This window comes from Panthera uncia (assembly GCF_023721935.1).
Source record: "Panthera uncia isolate 11264 chromosome A3 unlocalized genomic scaffold, Puncia_PCG_1.0 HiC_scaffold_11, whole genome shotgun sequence".
In the NCBI taxonomy this organism is placed as follows: Eukaryota; Metazoa; Chordata; class Mammalia; order Carnivora; family Felidae; genus Panthera; species Panthera uncia.
Window position 1 is genome coordinate 43,897,291 of NW_026057578.1, and position 26,399 is coordinate 43,923,689.

Below are 26,399 nucleotides of genomic sequence, written 5' to 3' on the forward strand. Positions count from 1 at the left end.
TGGGGTGGAGGCGGCTGAATCTTCCTAGCCAACTCTCAGAAGTCATAGATGAGGACTGTTGGGGCATGGGGAGATTAATTCCCAGCACTTCAGGCTTGCTCTGCTCCTAGGAAGAGTCTGCTCCCATAGCCAGAGCAATCTTCGGCCAGAGCAGGCACAGGTGGCCTCTACTGTCTACCACAGGGGCCTGCAGTGAAAAGCCAGATGGATCTGATTAAAGCTGGCACCTGGAGCCAGGAAAACTCTGCTAGAACTCAGCGAATTACCTGCATTGCAAATGGGAAAGTCTCAAGGCAACTTAAAACACAAGTACAGCTTTTCTAGTGACTTATACTACCTACAGTTTCATTCTGGATGGCAGGTGCTGTCAAGAGCTCTACCCTTTGCCAATGTAGTTGGGGCAGGTTTGGCTGTTTTGGTGATGGCTGATGATATATAAGAATAAGAATTAGCTTTGAGTATGTATTAGGTCATCAGAAAGTATTTTAAACAATCAGTTTTGTGTGTGTTAATTTTTTGCTTGCTTGTTAGTTATTACAAAGTTCCTTGTTTACAAAATTATATATAGCATTGTGCTGAGACATTCCTGTATGGTGAAGAGTAATCAGGTTTGGGTAAAGTGGATATATTTAATGCAGTAAATGGTATTATCATGTAAACATAGGGGCGCCTGGGTGGTTCAGTCGGTTGAGCGTTGACTTCGGCTCAGGTCATGATCTCACAGTTCATAAGTTCGAGCCCCGCATCAGGCTCCGTGCTGACAGCTCAGAGCCTGAAGCTTGCTTCGGATTCTGTGTCTTCCTCTCTCTCTACCCCTCCCCCACTTGTGCGTGTGCACTCTCTCTCTCTCTCTTTCTCTCTCAGAAATAAATGAACATTAAAAAATTAAAAAAAAATAAAGAGAGCTCTGAGTTGCAGTAGAATAATGGTGATTGCCTAGATCCAAATCACTTGGAATAACTTCTTCCCCAAATCACTCAAATCAATAAACAGAGCAAATAAAAGCAAAAAGAAGGACATGCATTCAATATTACTGGGAGACATCATTCTACAAACTTCAAGTTCCCTGTAAGGAGCGACAAACACCCAGGTCCAGCGAGGCTGCTCTGGAGCCCACCCGTGTCAGGAGTGCTGGGCAGACAGCAGAGAACAAGTGGGGAAGAGGACAAGAGATGGGAGAGCCTGCGGTGACACAGCCCAGGCAACATCACCCCTAGAAAGTCAAGCCCCATCCCAACTGGAAATACTTGAATGCCTGTAGGACCCGCAGTGATAGTCTTGGGAATGATGAGGCTTCAGGACAGAAGGAGGGACCTTGGAAGGGCACTTACCCCTTGGACACCAGGAGATGTGGAGAAAGAAAAGCGAAAGGGGTAAAATTAAGAACTTGCAGAGATAAAAGAATCACAAAATCAAAGGAGACCCTCTTGTCCCCTCTCTGAAAAGCAGCACTATTCACCAAGGAGAGTGCACTTCACTAAGTCAACAGCAGAGGGTGTGTTTGAATCAAGAAACCTAGTTAGCCACCCCAAGCCCAGTCCCTTGTCTGCATCAACTCATTGCTGGTCCAGAAAAGAAAATATTGTAGGAGGAGTGGAAAGCAGCAGACAACTGGCAGCAAAGCTGCGGTCAGAAGAAAACCGTTTGAGAATCAAAACATTCCAGGGGGTGAATGTTCTTACCCCCACCCCCCAAACACAAACACACACACACACACACACACACACACACACACACCCTGCCCCAAAGCAGAAGAAAAAACAATAGTTTCCAACATTAATTATACTAAGATTAAGCATTTTCACATACATACATACATACATATGCAATACATATACTAATATATATTTACATGTATATATGTGTATATGTATACACCCCAAACCAAGAATTCCAAAAATCAGAACTAAAATGGACAAAACCCTGGAAGATATGGCATGGGAGTTGGCTGAACTTGGGAGAGGAGATGAAGATTTTCAATTTGCAGATGCTAATTGGACAGCAGACTGGCTGATAACCTGGCATCTTTTGCAAGTTGCCTTTTCCATCCATGGTTCTTTCTTTTCCTGAGCTCCAGGCCAAAGCAAGTATTCCTTGCCCATAACTGTACTCTTTTGCAATGGGAAACATTTTGTGAGGCCAGTCTTGTTGAGAGTTTTAACTTTTCAAGTTCTCCATTAAATACAACTCTAGGAAATACCCAAATACTTTCCCAGGGCAAGTCAAGTGGTACTTGTTAAGTAGATAAAACATTCCAAGGAGAGCTTCTTCTGCCTTGATAAAATGTCAGATTTTCAGAGATAACAGGCTTTTCAGAGATATTTGCACGTTGCAATGAATGACCACAATAAAATAAGCCATATTTTATAGTTCACAGAGTAATTTCTATATATTATGTTTATCTTTAAAGTTGCATGTTTAAACAGATGTGATAGTTTCTTCCCCTCTTCTGTGTAACCAGAAGTGGCTTAGAAATGCTTTCCCTTGGTTTATATATCTGAAACATGAGAATGGCATGGGTTCCCTCATATGTGACATTTGCAGTACATGGCTAACTTGGGACTGTGGGACAGATTGTATTTTTCCAAAGATGGCTACATCATTGCCCAAACTCATGTGTTAGCTCCCCATCAAGAGAGAAATCTAATCCCTTCCCTATGTATCTGGATACATTTGTGTCTCACTTGTAACAATAGAATGTGGCAGAAAAAAAATACTACCTTACTTCTGAGGATAATTTGGAAGAGGTAACAGAGTTTCAACTTTGCTTTCTGGAACATTCTTGTTGGAGTCCTGAGCTGCCATATAAGCAGTTATACCTGTCCAAGGCCACCACGCTGTGAGGAAGCCCAAAGTAGTCTGTGAGAAGAGACTGAATAGTCTGAAACTATAGGAAGTTAGAGAAAGATCCCCTGCCAGTCTCCAAATGTGCCAGCTGTGCATCCTCTTCCTCCTCCCCTCCCCCCGCCCCAGGCTCTTTGTTCCAGCTCCAGCTAACATCTGGCTGCAACCATATTCAGGACTCTCAGCCAGAACTACCCAGCCAAACCCTTCCTGAATTCCAGACCCTCAGAAACCAAAAAGATAATAAACTGATTATTGTTTTAAGTCACTATGTCTTGTGATTTATTATGATGTAGTTAAATAACTAGAATGAATGAAGCCTCAATATATAAGGAATAAGGATTCTTTGTATGCCTAATACCTTTTGCAGTAGTTTTGTTTTGGATAATTTTTAAAGAAACAGTTGATAGAACAGAACGTGTCTCTTTTGAGAAGAATTATGTACCTCTCTAGATTGAGCATATAAACTAACGTTTCCACTGGGAAACAGTTGAGTTATTTTCGGGTAATTTTCTTTCGTAGTTGCAGAGCTTTACCTATTGCTTTTGGCAAAAGTAAGTGATGGGACAGAATGCTGGAGAACTGTTTACTTTGTTCTTAAATGGGATAAAGCTTTAAAAACGCAGAAATTAAGAACATGGCTGCTATTTTCAAGGCCTTCTGAGGAAGTCCATGAAGTTCAGTAGCTTCCCTGTTGGCTATATAGTGAAGAAATGCGTCCAATGGTCTAGGCCGTAATTAAGAGAAGTGACCTCAAACAAAGAGTTGGGCAAGAAGATTTGATTCCTAATGGCACAGTGGCTATGTTATGGAGTCAGACTGCCTGCCTTGGTTGCTGGCTTCCTTGCATAATGGGAGCGTGACCATGGATCAGTAAATCCATTTCACTATGCTCTCATTGCTTCATCTGTTGTTACAAAAGTTGTCACAAGATTGAGTGATAATACCTGGGAATGGCTTAATACAATGTCAAGCATGTAGAGATTATTCAGTGATGTCAGGATTTTAAGCTCAAGATCCAGAGGCCTAGATCTAGTAAAAGGGAGGATAAAACACAGGAACTAAGAACCATCCAGAGATTAAAGTGTCTGACTCAGATGTGTGGTTAGTGGCTGTCCAAGGTGATTGTCTTCCCCAAATAGAGAGGGGACAGTTCTTCAGTCAACAGAGTACTATGCTCCCTTCCTGAAATGTCCAAATAAGTTATCAAGATTCCTTTGTAGAATTTAACATCTAAATTTAAAATACTGAAAGCAAACTAGGATTAAAAGGCAACTGCCTTACTCTGATATATGTTATGTACCAGCCACATTTAATGGTAGAATCCTGATGCTTTCACTCTGGCGTAAGGAACAAGACAAGGATGCCCTACCCATAGTCACTCCCATCTTATATCACGTGTCATCCTATCACTTATTCCACATTGTCCTGGTTATTTTACCAGACATTAAGGCAAGGAAAAAGAAATGAAAATTATTAAAATTAGAAAATAACAATTAAAAGTGTCTCATTCAGAGATTAATATACTAGTAACAATTAGAAAAGTTAAAAAATATAAATGGTTTACCATATAAAAATACCATAAAAAAATACCTAGGAAAAAATTAACAGCAGGTGTGCAAGAATGCCACACTAAAAAGTACCAAACATTGGGAGAAATTAATTAAGATCTTAAAAAATAGAAGCATGCACCCTGTTCATGGATTGGAATAGTCAATATTTTAAAGATGTCATTTGTCCCTTAAATGACTTATAGATTCTTTGAAATTCCAATTAGAGTCCCAGTGTTTTGTCCTGTATAAGTTGACAAGTTGATTACAAAATTTAAATGGGAATGAAAACTAATTATAATATCCAAGGCAATATTTAAGAATCACAACAAATCTGGAAGTTTCATACTAGTTTTAAGACTTGCTCTAAAGCTAAATAATTGATATTGTAGCATTGAAAAAAGGATAGTCTAATAATAGATCAATGGGTAAGGAATGAGAATCCAGAGACAGACCTACAGATATACACTCACTTGACTTACATGGAAGGCTACCCTACAATTAAAAGGAAGAGAGGAGAGTCTTTTCCATAGCTGATACTAGGTCAGTTGTATATTTGTAAGGAAAAAAAAATTAAACTTGATCCCCGTGTCATACACAAAAATTATTTCAAGATGAACCATAGACTTAAATGTTAAAGCTAAAACTATTAATATTCTAGAAGAAAACAAGAATATCTTTGGGATCTTGTAGTATGCAAAAAGTTTTAAAAACAGAACTGGTAATAAATGAAAAAGCTAGATAAATTTGACTGAATAAAAATTAAGAATTTTATTGATCCAAAGATGCTCTTAAAAGAATTAAAAAAGCAAGCCACAAACTTTGAAAAGATATTTGCAATATCTTTTGCATATGCATCCAACCAAGGACTCACATTCAGAAGTGAGTATATATCAGGCAACTCACTTTAAGAATGGACAAGAGACTTGAGCAGACACTTTATAAAGGAGGGCATTACCATGGTTACCAAATACATGATAATATGATGTTCAACCATAGATGGCCTCATCTCTAGCAAAAGCTGTTCTCACCAGAGAAATTAAAATTAATAGCACAATAGTATATCGTGATACACCCCACCAAGATGGCTAAAATGAAAATGACTGACAGCATACAAAGTGTTAATGAAGATGTAGAGAAATTGTAACTCTCTTACATTGCTGGAGAAAATATATATTGGCACAAGATTTTGGAAAAAAATGGCTGTATTGATTAAAGCAAAATATATATATGTCCTATGACACAGAGATTACACTGTACAGATTACCCAACAGAAATGAGTGCTTATGTCCACATGTACAAGACTGTTTATAACAGCTTTATTCATAATAGCCAAAAGCTGGAAACTTCCATTGTCTACATAATGATGGGAAAGGATGAGCTACTCACACATAACATCATGGATGAATCTCATGGACATAATGTTGACTTAAAGAAATCAAAGAGTACATATTGCATGCTTCTGTTTATATAAAGTTCAAAAACAGGCTAATCTAATCTATGCCACAAGTCAAAATAGTGATTATTCTTTGGGCTTATTGAATAAGGAAGGCTTGAGAGAACCTTCTGGAATGGTGTGAAAATAATCAACCTTAACAGTAGTGCACTTTACTGTATATAAGCTATGCCTCAATAACGTTTCCTCTTCCTTGTCTTTTGTTATGTGACAGTCTTTGAATTTCTTCCTACTCTTTTATGATGTTTCTGTCCGCACTAGCTTCTTTTCTCTCATTCTGTACCAGATTCTTTTCCAGTTCACTTATATTCTCTTGCTGCAATCTGTGTCTTGGGCATCCTACTTGTAGCTTCACCTGTCTGCTCTCTGTAAGTGACCCTTACCCATGCATCTGTTGCTCCAATCTGCCTCTTCCTATGGGGTCATAGGACTGATGGGGACATCTGTTATCGAGCTCTCCACCATATTGTTCAGCCCCCTCACTAGCATCCTCTGGAGCTGTTGTATAGTCTAAGCTTTAGTTTCCTTAAGGATGAGGAAATCACCCCATCCCAAAGTGCTGGCCAGGGAGTCCTTACCTTGACTTGGAATGAGCTTTCCCCTAGTATCTGTCCTTTGGTTCCTAGATCTACCACTTTGCTGTTGCTGGTCACGTCTGATTCCTCTTTCACATGACTGAAGAAGTCTTTCCTGCTTTTCCTTTTCTTCATGTCACACATTCAAAGCTCCTTCAAGCTTTTCCCCCAAGCCATGGCCACACATTTCATTTCTCTCCCCTTCTGGAGAGGCCCCAATTTTGTCACCGAAGTGTGGTACCCCGAATTAAATAGAAGACTTCAGCGTGACCTGGCTTCTAGAGACCATTACCTCCTTCATTGTGGATACTCTTTTCCGGACATAGAGTTATCCATTTATCTGTGTTAGTGCTATAACTGCCTGTTGGATTTCTTAATCAGGATCTTCCCCAGAACCTCAGACTCATCTCATCCAAAAATGAAATAATCATACACCTACTCACAGCAGCAATTCCTCTATCTTAATAAGCCCAGCAAGTCAGGTTGCTTCCTTCCCACATAGGCAATTTGACCTTGGCTTTATCAATCACAAGGGCAGCTGTCATACCACTTCCATATATTCTGTATTTGCATATGTGGGTTGGGGGAGGGGACTGTTTGTCCTGATGGAGATTATGCATTTAGCCCTATTCACTTTTCAATTAGTGTTGGACTTCTCCACTTAGACTCAACTTATCCAAACATAAAAAAATCATCCACCTGCCCGCACCAGCCCCTTCTCCTGACTTCCTCATCTTCTTGGTGTCCATAATGGATGCTTCCTCCTTGTATCTGGTGTAAGAGCTCTTGTGTCTGACATCTTCTTTCTGAGCAAGGTTATAGTTCCCTAGCTCAGCTCTTCATTAACTTCCCTAAGTTATCCTTCCACCTCCAGCACCCCTCCCCCAGACAGATTTCAGTGGCTCCCATCATACAATGGCAGCCCTCCCCTGAGTTCATGCCTTTCTCCTCCAAGGCCAGCCAGTATTCTCATGCCTCTGCCTTGGCACATCTGCTTTTAGCCAGGTGGTTCTGTATAAACTTAAATGCCTTGTCTCGTGCTCCCCTAGTTGAACCTGCACCCATCTTTGCCTCCCCTTCAGATGCTTACATCTAAAAACAGGACCCTGTTTGTGTCCCTACAGTGTCCATCTTAGACCTGGAACAAAATCCAGCAAATGTTTGTAAAATTGAATAAACACATGAATTACTTACCCCTTTCTTTAATTGGCAGAATAGAAATAGAAAGTGGTTGAAAAATCACTACAGATAGATATATGTTCCTAGAAATACTAGTCATTTCTGAAAATAAGGGGTTTCCAAAATAGTGAACATATTGATGAGAAAATTATTCAAAATAATCTTGTGGATCTTATTTCATTTAATCAAATGTATTTTTCATATTAGTACTACTTTATGTTCATCAATATTGTTATTTTTTAAAATTTAAATCCAAGTTAGTTACCGTACAGTGTAGTATTGGTTTCAGGATTAGACCCCAGTGATTCATCTCTTACATATGACACCCAGTACTCATCCCAACAAGTGTCCCCTTAATGCCCATCACCCATTTAGCCCACTCACCTCCCTCCATCAACCCTCAGTTCTCTGTATTTAAGAGTCTCTTATGGTTTGTCTAATCAAATGTATTTAAATTTTTTTAATGTTTTTTTTTTGAGAGAGACAGAGACAGAATGTGAACGGGGTGGGGGAGGGGCGGAGAGAGAGAGAGGGAGACACAGAATCTGAAGCAGGCTCCAGGCTCAGAGCTGTCAGCACAGAGCCCAAAGTGGGGCTCGAACTCACAAAATGTGAGAGAATGACCTGAGCTGAAGTCTTAACTGACTGAGCCACCCAGGAGTTCCTAATCAAATGTATTTAAACAAAGGTCAAAGAATTTAATTTGGAGATCCCGTGCTAAGGTTTAGATTGTTGAAGGTCAATAAATTCTGTAGCTTGTCCTTTGAAAGAAAACATTGCAGAGAAAAAAATGGTCAAACTGGAGAGAAGGTATGCCTCACGCTTGGATGTGAGTACGCTGAAGTGAGGAAAACTTCATAAGGACCCGGCAACCTGGCTTCTGAGGGAAAAATCCAGATTATTGGTTAAGGAAAATTAACCAGTATGTCCATTTTGAAGTGATCTGAGGTAACCTAAATTTTCTCCATAACACAAAAATCTTTGTGAGGGGAATGAAAAATAAATCAAATTGAATCCTTGTTTTTCATAGGTACTATATTTTTCTATTACCAAAAAAATATTTCTTTGAATATTGATGTTCCTAGAACTGTTACCAGGAGATGTTTTGTTGGTAAATGTTACTATTTTCATGCAAATACCAGCATTTGGAATGACTTATCAGTACAATTAGGGGTCTTTAGTCTGCTTTTATTGTGCCCTTTTCAGACAACAAATGGGGAAGGGATGAGAAGTCTTCTAAACTTACTAGAAATGTTGAAGTTTTGGAATTACCCCTAATTACTATAGTAATTCCTTCTCTCCCACCCCTATCAGTTTTTTTCTCAGGCACTGTTCTATGGTGGGGGTAGGTGGAGGGAGGATCTCTTTTAGAACGAGACCAGAGCAGAGGACAGGGTCAGCTTGACAGTATGAGCTGAAAGAGAGAGCAACTACTGTTTGTAGAGGAACCGCCCTGGGAAGGTCTTCAGAGGTTTACCCCACCAGAGGGGAGACCAGACTTCCAGCTAGTCTCTTGCTTTGCTTTTAAATTCCACCTGTCAGTAATGGCCATCCACATCCATATACCCAGTTCTTTTGTCAACAGCAAGATTTACATTTGTAAACGGCGTGAGAGGAGTGTACGATGTGTTTAAATACATAATATGCTGTACATTAATCAAATATTGACAGGTTTCAAAGTGTTATTTGCCATGAAGATTTAAATGAGCAAAATTCTTCTTGGTCTTCAGAGAGAATCATGTGGATCACACACATTAATAATAGTTATAATACAATGCAGTAATCCATGCACTGAAAAAGGTATATAAATTAAGATGCATTAGCTAAGGGCAGTAAGGATTCCAGGGAGTGAGGGATACATGTGTTCAGGAACTCAGAGCGGACTTAGGGCATGATGGCAAGGACCACCAGGTGGGGCAGTGGTGATTGATGAAGCAAAGATGAATCTGGGCTTTGCCACGGACAAGCTGATGGTGCACACCATGAGCACGAGCTATAAAATGAGAATCAAATGCTGTCCATTTCAGAAAGCAGCTATAATGGCTTAAGAAAGTCACATGAAATGTACTTAACACGATGCCTTGCATGTAATCAATTCGTAATAAATGTCAGCAGTTGCCTGCTATATAGTTCGAGATGGATTTAAAGGATGGGCAGGATTATAGCCAAGAGGTGGCAGTAGAGGGTAAGGCGTTTAGGCTGAGCAGCCACTGTGTGTGTGTGTGTGTGTGTGTGTTGCACACCAGCCACGGGGAAGGGGATATCCATGTGGTGTGGTGACCCGTAAGGCGTTGAGGGCTATTCCATAAGGAAATGCTGTTCAGTAGTGAACCACGTATGTCATTTTAAGTTTTCTAGTAGTTTTGTTTTAAAATGCTCTTAAAAATGAGGTAAAATTAATTTTAATAATGTAATAAATTCAATATGTCCATTTCAACATGTGAACAATGTAAAGATTTTTTAATGAAGTGATTTACATTTTTTTAACTAAGTCTTCAAAACCTGGTGGATATTTTCTACTTACAGCACAACTCAATTCAGACTCCCCACATTTCAAGCCATCAGTAGTCATGTAGGGCTATTGGCAGCTGTATTAGACATCCCAGCCATACAGGGTCTTATTCTGATAATAGCAGCACAGTTTTCTTTGAGCTCTTTCTTTCTGTCCTTCCCCCTAAAGAAATAGATGACAGTGCCTTTCTCTGACACAGTTACTTTAAAGGAAATGGAAAAGAGAGAGAAAACATGCTCCAGGTCACCATCTTTCACAGCTGGCCTAATCCTGAGATATTGACTTATGTTAAAGAATGTTGGGAGATACTGGAACATAACCCTTCCAGATCATATTCACACAGAGGCTCTAGAAATCTTGTAACAAAGAAACCTGTTTTACTTTGTGTAACTCCACATTTCCCAATTCATTAGGATTATGGAACAATGTTTTCTTTTAACACTTAACTAACTTTGGTACCATTGATTGGCAGCCTGTTTTCTTCAATCTGCTTTTACCTTGAGGGTTTCAGTTTTTAAATATTTTATAAGGGCTTTAGAGCTTCCGATGAGTATTTCCCACAGTGCAATCACACCTAATAGATGCTTCATCTATATTTGTTTAATTAACAAATAGTTGTGATCAAGACACTTCCTCACAAATTTAGCTTTTCTCCACAGAGAAATGAGATTAAAAAAAAATTTAAGATAATTTAAAGTTGTCAAGGTGAGAAACACTTTAGTATTCCCTCGAGAAAGTCTGGTTTGCTAGGCAACCAATGCAAGTTTGAAATGAATTTGCATTTGTCTTAGGAACACCACCATGTTGAAGTTCAATAACCAAGTGAAAACAGATACCCTTTGCTGAGGAAATGCCTCTTATGTGCATACTCTGTAAAACCAACACAGCAATGCTGGGACAGCTTCCCAGATCCTTCCAGCTGCTTCGCTCCGACTGATGGGAAGCCTGAGTCAGCCTGCTGCTCTTTTTAATGTGCAGTTACATTTTTCTTACATAAAAATGATCTTTATGTAGCTGGTGTTTTACGTTTCTGTATGTAGGATTTTATAACATGTCATATAAGTCCACTGTTCATTCAGTTTAATATTTATACTTCCAAGATTTATTTGGGCTTGGTAAGTTAATTGTATTTTTCTAAGTTCAAAACCCCTTCGGAAGCTGGCTAATAGCATTTTGCCTGGTGGGTTTTTTTTCCCCTCAGGGGCTCAAAAAACATCTTAAGCACTTAGGGCTGCTGCTGCAGCAACATTAGTGAAAACTGAATATTGGCAGCAATACTTAATTCTATTTTGCCCATGTAGTAAGAGCACCAGCCACCTAAAACTCTAGTCTGATGTAAGAAGCACGGTAACTATTAAGATACGGTAGTGACAACATATCCCCTTCTCCAGATGGCCAGATATGTTTTTCAGCCTCCCTGGTGTATTATTTTGTTAAATCAAAATTAGAAATAGATGCCAGAATGCTAGAACAACAGTATTAATGCAAATACTACTTCAGGCTCCATATTGTGTGATGCACCGTGGTGCATGAGCAAAGGAAGAATTAAGACCAGCAGCCTGAGCTACACACACTGAAGCAACATAATAATTGAGCCCAAAGAACTGTAAATTTGGGGGTCCACAATGCAACTGTTTTAAGATTTTTCAAATAGATGAATACACAGGCATATGTGCATACTGGAGAGAATGTACGTATGAGTGTGACCTTTCCTGTTTTGTCAAATGAAAGATTTGGATTATAAAATCCAAAATTATAATTTGAAATATAACTTTCAAAATGGGCATCTGTAAATATGGACTTATTCTTAGGGCTTCACACATCCTCTTTGGGAAATTCTGAAATATATCTTTATCCTGAGGACAGCGTTTACTAGTTAAATATTCTGGATCATCTAAGGGATTGTGAAGTCGGAATTTGGGGCACATCCAGCCTTGTTTTAAGACAAGTTTAAAATACAAGTGAGTGGAATAGAAAACATCAGAATGTAAGAGCTAAGTATTGTTTTATAAAATGTTTGTTTCTGTTTTGTATGTATGTGTATGGTATAAGTCATGATGTGAAATGTATTTATTACTATGGGCAAAAGTCAAAAGAGTTTGAAAGCCATTAATTGCTAGATCACTGGTCCTTAACCTTCACTGCCCATTGTAATTTCCCAGTGAACTTTGAAAATAGGGCTGCATAGGTCCAATCCTCAGGTATTCTGTCATTGATTTGGGGTGTGACCAAAGCATGTTTGAGACTTCTTAGATGTGTAGCTGGGGACAAGAGCCTTGGAAGAGCCAAGCCTTCTAGCCAAGTTCTGTCAAATAATTCCACTGCCTGCCTTTGGGTTTGCATTTATTTAATTTGCCTTGGGACCAAGTTGTCCTACAAATTGGAATTGTGGCAGAGTACGGTGAAGGAGCAGAGAGGGCTTACAACGTAGATAACGTCTGCCCCAAGTGAAGGACAAGGGCGGTCTAGTGGGGTTAAAAAAAAAAAAGGAAAGCTTCACAGTAGTTCAGAACACAGAAATGTGGAGGGAGAATGTAGAGAGTGGAAAAGAGACTGGAAAAATTTGAATTGTGTGAGCATTCCACCTACCATTCCGCTCTGTGAGTGAACAGCCTGGAGTCAGCATGATATGGGCCCCCAGAGTCTGCTGTTTCCCCAGGTGGTCTGTTTATGGGTCGCTTCTCACTACTGCGAGCCTCTCCACACAGCAAACTGCATTTAAAGATAATTTCTTTTTTAACTTTTTATTTATTTCTTGGTGAAGTAAGTTCTATTCCCAGTGTGGGGTTTGAACTCATGACTCTGAGATCAAGAGTCACATGTTCTACCCACTGAGCCAACCAGGCACCCCCTTTTTATTTTTTATTTTATTTTAATTCCAGTATAGCTAACATACGGTGTTATATTATTTTCAGGTGTACAGTATAGTGATGCAACAATTCTATACATTACTCAGTCCTCATCTCTTGTGTTTTTTATTTTAGCCATTCTGACAGGTGTGAGATAATACCTCATTGTAGTTTTGATTTGCATCTCCCTGATGATCAGTGATGGTGAGCATCTTTTCACGTGTCTGTTGGTCATCTCTATGTCTTCTTTGGAAATATATCTGTTCATGTCTTCAGCCCATTTTTTAATGGATTATTTGCTTTTTGGTTGTTGAGTTTTATAAGTTCTTTATATATTTTGGGTACTAACCCTTTATCAGATTTGTTATTTGCAAATATCTTCTCCCATTTCATTTTTAGTTTTCTTAATTGTTTCCTTTATTGTGCAGAAGCTTTTTATTTTGATGTAGTCCCAAATGTTTATGTTTGCTTTTGTTTCCCTGGCTTCAAGAGACCTATCTAGAAAAAAAGTTGCTATGGCCTATGTCAGAGAAGTTGCTAAGTGTGCTCTCTTCTAAGATACTTATGGTTTCAAGTCTCACACTTAAGTCTTTAATACATTTTGAATTTATTTTTGTGTATAGTGTAAGAAAGTGGTCCAGTTTCATTCTTTTGCATGTAGTTGTCAAGTTTTCCTAACACCATTTGTTGAAGTGACTTTTTCCCTTTGCATATTCTTGCCTCTGTCAGAGATTAAGTGACCATATATATATGGGTTTATTTCTGGGATTTCTATCCTATTCCATGGATCTATGTGTCTGGTTTCACTCCAGTACCATACTGTTTTGATTACTACAGCTTTATAGTATAGCTTGAAATCTGGAATTGTGATACCTCCACCTTTATTTTTCTTTTTCAAGATTGCTTTGGCTATTTTGTGTCTTTTGTGGTTCCATACAAATTTCAGGATTGTTTTTTCCAGTTCTGTGAAAAAATGTTGTGGGTATTTTGATACAGATTGCATTAAATCTGTAGATTGTTTTGGGTAGTATGGACATTTTAACAATATTTGTTCTTCCAGTCCATCAGCATGGAATATTTTTGTATTTCTTTGTGTCATCTTCAATTTCTTACATCATTTTTTTTTATAGTTTTCAGAGTACAAGTCTTGATTAAGTACCTCCTTGATTAAGTTTAGTCCTAGGTATCTTATTATTTTTGATGTAATTGTAAATGGGATTGTTTTCTTAATTTCTCTTTCTGTTGCTTCATTATTAGTGTATAGAAATGTGACGGATTTCTATACATTTATTTTGTACCCTGCAACCTTACTGAATTCATTTATCAGTTCTAGTAGTTTTTTGGTGGAGTCTTCAGACTTTTCTATATATAGTGTCATGTCATCTGAAAATAGTGAAAACTTTACTTCTTCCTTACCAATTTGGATGCCTTTTACTCCTTCTTCTCGTCTGATTGCTGTGGCTAGGACTTTCAATACTATGTTGAATAACAGCGGTAGGAGTGGACATCTTGTTCCTGACTATTGGGGAAAAGCTCTCAGTTTTTCACCATCAACTATGATGTTAGCTGTGGGTTTCTCATAAATGACCTTTATTATGTTGAGGTGTGTTACCTCTAAACCTACTTTGTTGAGTGTTGAGGGTCTTTATCATGAATGGATGTTATACTTTGTCAAATGCTTTCTCTGCACCTATTGAAATGATCAAATGGCTTTTATTCTTTCTCTTAATGATGTAATGTATCACCTTGATTGATTTCCAAATACTGAACCATCTTTGCAACTGGGAATAAATCCCACTTGATTGCGGTGAATGATTTTTTTTTAACATAGTGTTGGATTCAGTTTGCTAGTATTTTATTGAGAATTTTTGCATCTATGTTCATCAGGGATATTGGCTTGTAGTTTTCTTTTTTAGTGGTGTCTTCATCTGGTTTTGATATCAGGGTAATGCTGGCCTCATAGAATAAATGTGGAAGTTTTCCTTTCTTTTCTATTTTTTGGAATAGTTTGAGAAGGATAGGTATTGACTCTTCTTTAAATGTTGGGTTCTCTTTTCAAACTATCTGGTCCTGGACTTTGATTTGTTGTGAGTCTTGATTACTGATTTAACATCATTGCTGGTAATCAGTCTGTTAAAATTTTATATTTCTTCCTGATTCACTTTTGGGAGGTTATATGTTTCTAGGAATTTATCCATTTCTTCCAGGTTGTCCAATTTGTTGGCATATAATTTTTTATAATATTATCTTATAATCCTTTGCATTTCTGTGGTGTTGGTTGTTCTTTCTATTTTTCATTTCTAATTTTATTTATTTGAGTCCTTATTTATTTGAATCCTCTCTCTCTCTCTCTCTCTCTCTGTCTGTCTCTCTGTTTTTATAAATGAGGCTAAAGGTTTTTCAATTTTGCTGATCTTTTCAAAGAGCCAGCTTCTGGTTTCATTGATTTTGTTTGTTTGTTTGTTTCTGTTTCATGTATCTCTGCTCTAATCTTTATTATTTCCTTCCTTCTGCTAGTTTTAGGTTTTGTTTGTTGTTTTTCTAGCTCCTTTAGGTTTAAGGTTGGGTTGACTTCTCTTGCTTCTTGAGGTAGACCTGTATTGCTGTAAATTTCCCTTTTCAAACAGCTCTTGCTGAACCCCAAAGATTTTGGATTATTTTGTTTTCATTTGTCTCCATGAATATTTTTATGTCTTCTTTGATTGCTTGGTTGACCCATTCATTCATTGGTTAGTAGCCTGCAATTTAAACTCCATGTATTTGTGCTCTTTTTTGATTTTTTCTCTCATAGTTTCATATGAAATTTCTAGTTTCATAGCATTGTGGTCAGAAAAGATGCATGGTATGACTTTGATCTTTTTAAATTTTTTAAGACTTATTTTGTGGCTTAATATATGATTTATCCTGGAGAATGTTCCATGCCTACTTGAAAAAAATGTGTATATACTACTGTTGTAGGATTGAATGTTCTGAATATATCTGTTAAATCCATTTGGTCCAATGTGTCATTCAAAGCCACTGTTTCCTTGTTGATTTTCTGTTTGGATGATCTATCCATTGATGTAAGTGGGGTGTTAAAGTCCCTTACTATTATTGTATTACTATTAATTACTTCATTTGTTATTTTGTCAGTTTGTTATTAACTGTTTTCTATATTTGAGAGCTTCCATGTTGGGTGTATGTTTACAATTGCTATATCTTCTTGGTGGATTATTCCTTTTGTGATTCTATAGTATCCTTCTTTGTCTCTTATTACAATTTTTCTTTTAAAATTTTAAGGCAAGTTGATTTATTCTCTTATGTTAGTCTTATGTTAGCAGAAGATGAATCTCTGCTGTATTTATGTTAGAAAGAGTGAGTTTTAGCAAAACGACATCATCAAATTAACATTAAATTAATCTTGTTACTTTGAATTGTATTGGTTTACATTCGTGTTCTTACATGACTGATAATTGTATATGGGTTTTATAATTATGTAGGATCATGATAATCAGGTATTTATACCTAGTTATTTTATGTTTACATACTTAATATTATAATATAAATAATATAATGGAGGAAGCACTTGAATTTCTGTCCCTTATAAGGATAACCTTTTTTAACTCACTGGCTTCCTTTGCTGTGTGTGACTGTGTGGCTCACTGTGAGTACAGTGGGCCAGTAAATTAACCCCCTATTTCTTGCATATCTATTAGCAAAGATTAGGAGACATTGTGATGTGATGTGAATGGCCCTTAAAACTTATTGGGACTATTTATCAATAATCTTATCTAAGTGTGAAATAAGAGTCAGGGGAAAAACCTGAATTAAAAAAGAAAGTGAGATTTAAATTGTTACCCAAAAAACATGATGATGACCATTGATATTGGTAATGGTAGCAGCAAACATTTATTGAGCATTCACTAAGTAACCTGCAATGGGCCAGTGCTTTCCATGGATCACTTTACAAGCATACCCCTTTGAAGTAGGTGCTATTCCAGTCACCCCACTTTACATAGAAGGAACCCAAGTTAAGTGAATTGCCTGAGAAACACAGCTGGGATTCAAGATCAAATGTGTTGCCCTGAGGCCTGAGAGCCGAAACTTCTCAAGTGTGAGAAGAGGGTCAGGGAGGCTGTTCCGGGCTAGAGCCTAACTCACATCCAGAGAACGAAGACATGCATGTGGCATCTGCACAGGAGTGTCCTGGAGGACGTGCTGGCAAGGGAGTCTGTCCAGTTACACAGCCTGATGGAGAAGCTGAAACTATGAAATATTATCAAAGTGTAAAAAACAAAAAGAGAGAGAAAGAGTCTTCTTATACTGATGTAGGGAGTTTTATAGGACATCTGGAGCATGGAATAAGTGGATGTAGGATGACACACTATGAACATTTATTTAGAAAAGAAATATATATGTGTAAGTATGTATGTGGGAGAGAGAGAGAAAGAGAGAGAGAGAGAGATTAAATCTTTGAATGCACAGAAGTGATCTGGAAAGATTTAATCCCAAACTTATAACAGTGTCTACCCCTGCTGAGGATGTGGGCTCCAGTTGTTAGTGGTGATGGTCAAAGGGACTTGAGCTTTGATCTAATATATGTGTTTTGTTTCTGTTTGTTTGTGAGCAGTTTGACTACATTTGTGTGCTTGGGTGATTTTGGAAAGATTAAGGCATTGATACAAAAAATGAGATATGGAGATAATTTGGAATTTCATATTCAGGCTGGTCCCATCTTCAAAGTCCCAGACTGGAAGATTGCATGACTCTGTATAAGCTGATATGATGCAAGGGATAATAGAAAACAAAATGACACTTAACTGAAAGAGAAGACAGCTTGGTTGGTAATTAGCTCCATTTTTTAAAGTGAGAGTATTTTGGAGTTCTAGCATTGGCATAGGGATTTAAAGAACATTCTGGTAAAGTCCTTTTTTTTATGTCTATTTAGAGACGGGGGAGAGAGAGAATGTGAGCAGGAGAGGGGCAGAAATAGAGGGAGAGAGAGAATCCCAAGCAGGCTCTGCACTGTCAGCACAGATCCTGACACAGATTCTATGAACCATGAGATCATGACCCGAGATGAAATCGAGAGTCTATGCTTCACTGACTGAGCCACCCAGGTGCCCCAGAAAGTCCTTCTTTAGGCCCAGGAGTAGGACTGAGTGTCAGAAAAGGAAGGAAAAGCCATTTGCTGGGCTCCCAGCTATGAGTGCATCCTTCCAGAACCAATGAGGCAAATCCGCTGTGCAGTTTTTCATGGTATTTTTTTAATGCTTCCAACCCTCTAAATGGCCAGTTCTGTGTGTTGTAGATGGAGATAAGAGATCTGGACTTCTGAACTTCTACTGGAAGAGATAAAATGTGCAAGCCCTTCGGGATGTTGGGGAGGCTGGGGTTGAACTGAAGAGGAAGACAGAGGCATGCTGATGTGAAGGGTATGTAATATCGAGATTATAAAACCCAGTGCATGGCACCCCAGGGATTTTTCTGGCTTCTGAGGTTCTACAATGCAGTTGGAGAGGTTGTGTGCTCTAGCTCTGATATGCTGGTATGGGTGTGACTTCTCTGACAGGGGCAGCTGCTTACCTGTTTCCAGGAATCTTAGGGATTCGGTGTATGATGCATTGGCCACAGGACCAAACCAACACCAAGGTGGTTGAGGAGAACATAAACTGTAGCCACTTACTTTATGGAGCACAAAATACATGCCAGGCAAGGCTCTAAGCCCTTTAATGGATTAATCCTTTTAATTTTCACAATACCACCATGAGCCAGGTACAGTTGTTGTCATTTTAGAAATGGGCCACCAGGGAGCACAAAGAAGCTGGTTACTCACTGAGAGTACATCGCGATGGTGGAGCTCCATCCCAGCATAAAAGCCTTACTCTGCTCCCTCTCTTCCTTTCTCATACATTTCCCACAACCTCTCTTCCTATCCCTGCTTTTCATCTATTTTTTTTTTCATAGTATCTTAGGTTTCCATATGACAGAGAGTTAGCATCAGAGAAATGTCAGCATATGTCACTGGCAGATTGTATTTCCCCCAAATGGCCACAACAATATTGCTTAGAACCTTGCCATGCTCCCTCAGGCACAGAAGTTACTTTCCTTCTCCTGGAGTCTGGATGGAACTCAGTGACAGAGAGAGGGTGGTGGGAGTGACACTGAGTGACTTCAAAGCCAGATCATCAAAGATGACGTGGCTTGCACCTGGATCACTCATTCTCTAGGAACGCTTGCTTTGAGACCAGCCACCGTTTTGTGAGGAAGCCCATTGGAATGGTGGCACTTGTGTCTTTCACCTTATATCTAGTCATACACATACCACTGCAGCTGCTTGACAACTATGAATAAATCTTATCTCTACATTGTCCAGAATGTGCACCATTTTACCCTACGCTTAGTAGGTGCAGAGCTCCAATAATAATGGAGGCGGCAGCAGGACCAAAATAGGAGGGGTTTTTTTTATTATGATTAAGGATAAATAAATGCATGTAAAATGTTAGACAAGTTTAATTCTTTAATTGTATTTTTTATTGCCTAATCCATCAGTTAACTTTTGCTGCCTGAAAAAACCACCCCGAGGGGCGCCTGGGTGGCTCAGTCGGTTAAGCATCTGACTCCTGGTTTCAGCTCAGGTCATGATCTTATGGTTCATGGGTTCGAGCCCCACATCGGGCTCTGTGCTGACAGTGCAGAGCCTGCTTCAGATCCTCTTCTCTCTCTCTCTCTGCTCCTTCCCAGATGATGTGCTCTCTCTCAAAACTAAACATTAAAAATTTTTAACAAACAGCCCCAAGATGTAGTAGCTTAAAATAGTAGCCTTTTTTTTTTTTTAGTTTGGGACTCTGCAGGTTGACAGCTGAGGTGGGGTTCTGCTGGTCTGGCTGGCTCAGCTGGGCTGACATGAGCATCTTCAGTCAGCTGCCAGGTTGGTGATGGTGGCCTCCCCTGGGATGGCTTCCCTCTGCTCTGCATGTCTCTCATCCTCCTGCAGGTTAGGGCTCCGAGAGAGTGAGCATGCGTGGCTTCTTGAGTCTGGGGCTTGAAATGACACAGTGTGCATCTGCCAGATTCTTTTGGCCAAAGCAGGTCACAGGCCAATCCAGGTTCAAGAAGAGAGAACTAGACTGCAGCCATTGGTGGGAGGAACTGCAAAGCTGTCTTGCAAAGAGCAGGCCTATAGGAAGGGTGGAGAACTGTGGCTGTCTTTGCAACCCACAATACCACGTGAAATGCTAATATTGTACTGCGGGTATTAACAGCATTACGATAGAGAATGGTAGAAAGGAACCCACGTGTATGGTTGATAATTTACGAGAAAAATGGAACTAGGCTGAGAAGAGAGGACAGCAAGAAGAAGCCGAGATGGGGAGAGAATAGAAGAGCCATGGGCCATTCTGTCCGTTCCCTTCCTGCCTAACTCTGTAAAAGGGGAATTGAGATGGGACGGGCATAGTAGAGCACAGGGAGAATAGTTGGTAGTAAAGACTTTCTTTTCTTTTGCTGTGCTCTTCTCCCCCATTGCCAGCTGGGGGTGGCAGGTGATGAAGGTGTGACTCTCATGTCTAACTTGGGGGAGCCAGCAGGGCTCCCCAGAGGAAGAAGAAGGGTCAAATGATCTGTCTGCCTAATCGCTTTGTTCCCATGGGATTTCAGGAAGGCTTCAGCTTATGAACACTTGGCCCCTTGAAACTACCACAACATTTATTGTCGTATTTCATCATCATAATAGCCCTATAAGGGTGGGCTCATTATTATCCTTGCTTTACAGATTGGGAAACTGAGTGCTAAGAGGTCAAGTAGCTTGCCCTTAATCACAGTTGGGCAGTGGCAAAGGCTGGGTTCAAATCCGGGCTGTGCAATGGCTTCTCTAGCACACTTGGCTGAATCCTGTGATGCCAATGTGGCCTGAAGGTTTGACAGAAATGGTGGCCCCCATGCAGGTGTGATCAGAGAACATGGGGCTTACTCCTTTCCCTTCCCTTGGCCTGGCCTTCATTTGGATCCAGGTCTGAGGAGCATGCTACAGAAGGGCAGGGCTGGTGGGATGACATCACCAGAGGAGAATTTGTCAAGGAGCAAGTAAGCAGCTATCTTTGGGATGACCCCCACCTTCCCCTGGGTAAGCAGGAGTGGGTCATTTTCAATCCTACCTGGGTGATCCATTTCCTTCCACCCCCTCTCCACCCCCCCAGCTGAGTCCTGAGGCCCCAGGGGCTGGGATTGAGTGCCCTATTTCATGGCACCTAGAGGGTGCTTTGGAAGGGTCTAGAACAAACCTAGGTCTCTGCTCACCAGATCAAAATCCTCAGTCTACTACTGGGCCCATCCTAAATAGTTCCTCTGGAAATGCCTCCCATGCCTTAGCCAAACACACCGAGGGCACAACCTGACTGGTGTCTTCCCCTGGACTCTTGTATCTTCTCTGATTCTTGGGTTTCTCCTCCATGTGACAGAGTCTCACTAATTACATATAATCAGTGGAGAATGCTTCATTCTTTCTGTTGCTCTCCCTGCTCACCGTTTAAAGGCTCATGCTGCCATCAGCTGGCTGAGAAATTTAAAGTGGTTTGTGAAGAATTTATCTCTTGTCATTCTTTTTTCCTAGGTATTTTCCTCAGTCCTCCCTGTTCTTTCCAACATGCAGATGCAGCTTAGAAGCCCGATAGTAATAAAGAAAAGCGAGTCTTGCTTGAAAATAGTAACATTTCTTTATGGCTTACTGTGAATCATGTCCTGTTCTAGGCACGTAACACATTCTTTCCTCACACAGTCCTGAGAGGTAGAGAGGCACTGTTTTTGTCCCCGCTTTACAGAGGAGAAAACTGAAAGCAGTGAAGTCATCTGTGTATCATGGTCTCTGGGACATTCAAGTGCTTGATGAATGTTAGTTTTTATTTGTAAAAATGAGCCGTGCTTAGCTTGAGTCAAGAATTCATGTGCTGGGGCACCTGGGTGGCTCAGTCCATTAAGCATCTGACTATGGCTCAGGTCATGATCTCATGGTTCGTGAGTTCAAACCCCGCATCAGGCTCTGTGCTGCCATCTGGGAGCCTGGAGCCTGATTCAGATTCTCTCTCTCTCCCCCCTCCCGCCCCTCCCCTGCTCACACTGTCTCTCTTTCTTTCTCAAAAATAAACATTTAAAAAATTATATATAAAAAAGAATCATGTGCAAATATTTATATGGGCATTGATGCTCAGACAGGGAAGGAGAGGGGTGGAACTGAGAAGGGGGAAGGCCATCAAGATGGACCATGAGTGGGTGACACTGAGAAACTGGGGCTTAATCCCGCTGGGGATCTGTGGGAGACAGTGTAGGATAGATCTTGGAATCATCCCACCAAAGGACATGGAAGCTGGGGTATTCTTGGAGAAATCATGGGGATCTTTTTAAAGTAATTGTGAATTTCATCACTCTATCCTGTGTGTTGCCACCCATTTGTCCAGGGAAGGAAACCGGGAAAAGCTATTGTGCATTACTCCCCTTGGCTTCCTATACTTCCCCTGTGTTCTCCGCATCAGCTGTCCCAGTCACAGTGCAGCATACCGCCCCCAACCTCAGTGGAAAATTCATAATAAGCATTTATTTAGCTCATACAACTGAAAGTTGGCTGGGGTTTGGCTGATCTGGGTTGAGCTCAGCTGGGTGGCTCTGCTTCTGGCATAGGTCCAGCTGGGCTTGGCCTCTCTTGGCTGAGGTCTAGGCTCAGGCCTGTTGCACCTGAGCATATTCTATGTCAGGCTTGTGGGCAGCTGGTACTCAATGGAAACTCTGTGTGTGACCGTGACAGAAGCATAGGGGTGCAGGTGGAAACCCAAGAGGCCTCTTAATAGACCTTTCTATATTACCTTATTGACTAAAGCAAGTCACACAGCCAAACCCAAGGTCAGAGGCAGAGAGGTATATTCTGCTTTTACTGGAGAAGCTTCTGCTACTGGCCGTGGCTTAGGATCAGTAAGGCACTCTACTGTGTTTCCTCTGTCAGGTGCTAAAGTGTGCAAATACAATGTGAAATTTAAAAGTTTTACCAATGCCAGTTTTCGTTATCACTTTGGGCAAAGTCCCAAATCTTTAACAATATTCTAATTTCTAATTAATGGGAGATGAAATGGTTCTTTAAAACTGCACACCCTCAGGTTCCAGAAACCTCTTTGCTGTCTCAGACCTCAGCTGGAGATTGTTGCCTTATCTCCTACGATGAAGTCTCAGTGTGGACTCACAAAGTGTCTGGAGCTGTTGAGCTCTGCTGTCCCACCGTGACAACTTGTTACCACCTGGGCAGCTGCCTAAATGGCATCTGCCCCTGCCAGTTGCTCAAGCTTGTCAGAATGAGATAAGAGCAGCAAGTGGAATGAATAAATTGTCAATTATATTGATGGGTGTATTTTCCTGCATTTCAGGAGAAGGATTGAATCCTGTAAAAATCTCATTTCTCTGCTTTTCTCAGTGCCTTGGCTCTCTCATCTGGCACGACTGCAGCTTGGCTGGAAGGAGAGGAGGCAGAGCTTTTATGTTGGTTGGAATTTGCAGCCATAAATTTGCAGGACTTTTTCCAAGTTAGCATGGAAAAGACTTGCCGTTTTATGCTTTTTGTGAGTTGTAAGTCATAAAGCATATGCTCAGGGTGGCTTGACTGTTGTGTTCTTGGCCCTGTAAAGGAGGTCTGCTGAAAAAATAACCTAAGCCTTGAACGATTAAACGTCTTTGCAAATGCTCATAAGTTATTTTTACTGTGTCCATGTAGCAGCCGAGCAATCAAGTGAACACAGACCTTGATGCTAACGTCTTGACGATGGCACCTTCTTTGTCCCAATAGAGCATTCTAATTAGCCCATGAAATCATATGCTTCATTAATACTAAATCAAAATGCCTGTGAACTTAGTGGTTTGTTTCTGTTTTTATAAATGCACAAGGGTGGAGCAGAAAGTGCCAGATGTGTGAGCCAATTACTAAGTGTCACTTCTTGGTGGGAAGGATGGTGGGGGTGGGTAATTGAGACAGGGAAGGGAAAGCAGTTGTGTTAATGGGCAGATTACCACTGTGGGCAAGTGGGGCTCCATCCTGCAGGCGAGCTCTGGGAGAGTATTCGACCTCAACTCAGAGTTGCTTCACCAAGGAGTGAGGTTGCTGGGGTATTTTATTCACCAATTCCCATCCATCACTGGTGAGAAACATTTCAAGGGCCAGTGACTCACTGGTCTTCTGGTCCACTCATGGGTGAGTCAAGCCTGCTGCTGTCAGAGTCTTCAGAAAGAGTGCCACTGGTACTTGCTGTGAAAACCCTAGACAGCTGTGGAAGTGGTAGGTGCTGAGGGGACATGGTGAGGCGCTATTGGCATCTGCTATAGGGCACTCCAGAGATTTGGGGGAATGGAAGGAAGGAATTTGTAGCTTTTGAAACTGAGCACAGCAGAGGCTAAATACCGTGAAGGCCTTTAGACTGAATGGTGAGCATTCGTTTGGATGGTTATTTAATTTATTTACATTTGGCACAGACATACAATGAAACACTATACAACCATTACCAAAAGAGGGAGAGTTAATGTGCTGACATGAAACTCTATTCAAGTTATAGTTTTGGCTAGAAAGAAAGCACAGTGCAGAACAATATGTGTAGAATATGCTACCTTTTTTTGTTTTTTAATTTGACAGAGAGAGAAAGCTAGAGTGGGGGAGAGGGGCAGAGGGAGAGAGAGAGAATCTGAAGCAGACTCCATGCTCGGCACGGAGCCCAACATGGGGATCAGTTCCCACGACTGCAAGATCATGACCTGAACCAAAATCAAGAGTTGGATGCTTAACCGACTAAGCCACTCAGGTGCCCCTAGAATATGCTTTCATGAAAACATTGGTTTATAATTTACATGTCATAAAATTCACCCATTTTAAGTCTACAAATATGAGTGTTTGGGTAAATACATACAATTTTCTAGAAATTTCATGTAAATGGAACCATATAATATTTGGACTTTGTGTCTGACTACTTTCACTTAGCATATGTTATTAAAATTATTCACATCATAGCATATGTCAATAGTTTGTTCCCTTTTTTACTGTGGAATAGTATTTCATTGTATGGATATATCACCTTTTTGTTTATCCATTCTACAGTTGATAGAAATTTGGTTTGTTTTTTTGTTTTATTATTGCAAATAATGCAGTAATGAACATCCACATGCAGTCTTTATGTGGACATATATTTTAATTTCTCTTGGGTAGGTACTTAACCAGTGAAATTTCTGGGTTATATGGTAAGAATATGTTTAGTTTTTTAAGAAACTGCCACACTGTTTTCCAAAGAGACTGTATCATTTTATTGCATTCCCACAATGTATGAGGGATCCAGTTTTTCTATATCCTTACCAACAACTGGTATTGTCCATCTTTCTGAGGTTAGTCATTCTTTTTTTTTTAATTAAAAAATTGTAATATTTATTTATTTTTGAGAATGAGAGAGAGAGAGTCTGGGGGAGGGGCAGACAGAAGGGCAGAGGATCTGAAGCAGGTTCTGTGCTGACAGCAGAGAGCCCAATGTGGGGCTGGGACTCACAAACTGTGAGATCATGATCTGAGCCGAAGTTAGATGCTTAAGCAACTGAGCCACCCAAGTGCCCCGAGGTTAGTCATTTTGATAGAAGTGTAATGGTGTTTTATCGTTTCCTAATGAAACTTTATTTGCCATACTTTATTTGCCATTCATATATCTTCTCTGGGGAAATGTCTATTCAAATCTTTTCTCATTTTTCTTTGTTTTCTTATTGATTAAGAAGGGTTCTGGACTGTTGTAATTTTTTTCTGTAAGGTCAAAATTATTTCCAAAGAGAAAGTTAAAAAAAAAAAAATCCCTGCCTCCATCATTGTCCCCGTGTCCCGTCAGAATGGTACACTCAGGAATTGTCTTGTGGTGTTACATCCTCAGTAAAAGAAATAAAAGGAAGGGCGAGATCAGATTTTTTATCTTTTGCCAAGAAGTGTCATTGGTAAGGACACAGTGGATCTTTATTTATTTTTTATTTTTAAAAATTTGTTTAAATGTTTATTTTTTTTGAGACAGAGAGAGGCAGAGCATGAACGGGAGAGGGTCAGAGAGAAGGAGACACAGAATCTGAAACAGGCTCCAGGCTCTGAGCTGTCAGCACAGAGCCCAACGCGGGGCTGGAACTCACAGACCCCTACATCATGACCTCAGGGGAAGTCTGACGCTTAACCGACTGAGCCACCCAGGCGCCCCTAGGACACAGTGGATCTTTATTAAATCAAAATATACTTCCTCAACTACTTTTTCTCTGTGAATGGGAAATTGGTGATTTAAAAAATGTCCAGATGTTGGATAAAGCAAAACATGAAAGGGCTCGTTATAATCTTTCTTTTTTTCAGTCCCTGCAGAGGTCATCTTCCTCAGCCTTTTCCCTCCGCATATGGTAAGGTCAGGCACTTGGCTGTGTGTC

The 26,399-nt window shown here is 40.1% G+C and overlaps 1 protein-coding gene across 3 annotated transcripts in view; it reads left to right on the plus strand.

Annotated features, from left to right (window-relative positions):
* The window catches only part of RIN2 (Ras and Rab interactor 2), a 236,391-nt gene that overhangs the window by 27,184 nt on the left and 182,808 nt on the right, over positions 1 to 26,399 (plus strand). For 2 of the 3 annotated variants that reach the window (XM_049651207.1, XM_049651204.1), the window contains exon 2: positions 18,256 to 18,379. The gene's annotated coding sequence lies outside the window, so the exon portion shown is untranslated. Of the gene's footprint in view, positions 1 to 17,991; positions 18,380 to 26,399 lie in introns of those variants that run through there. The other variant, XM_049651205.1, reaches the window with a different exon arrangement.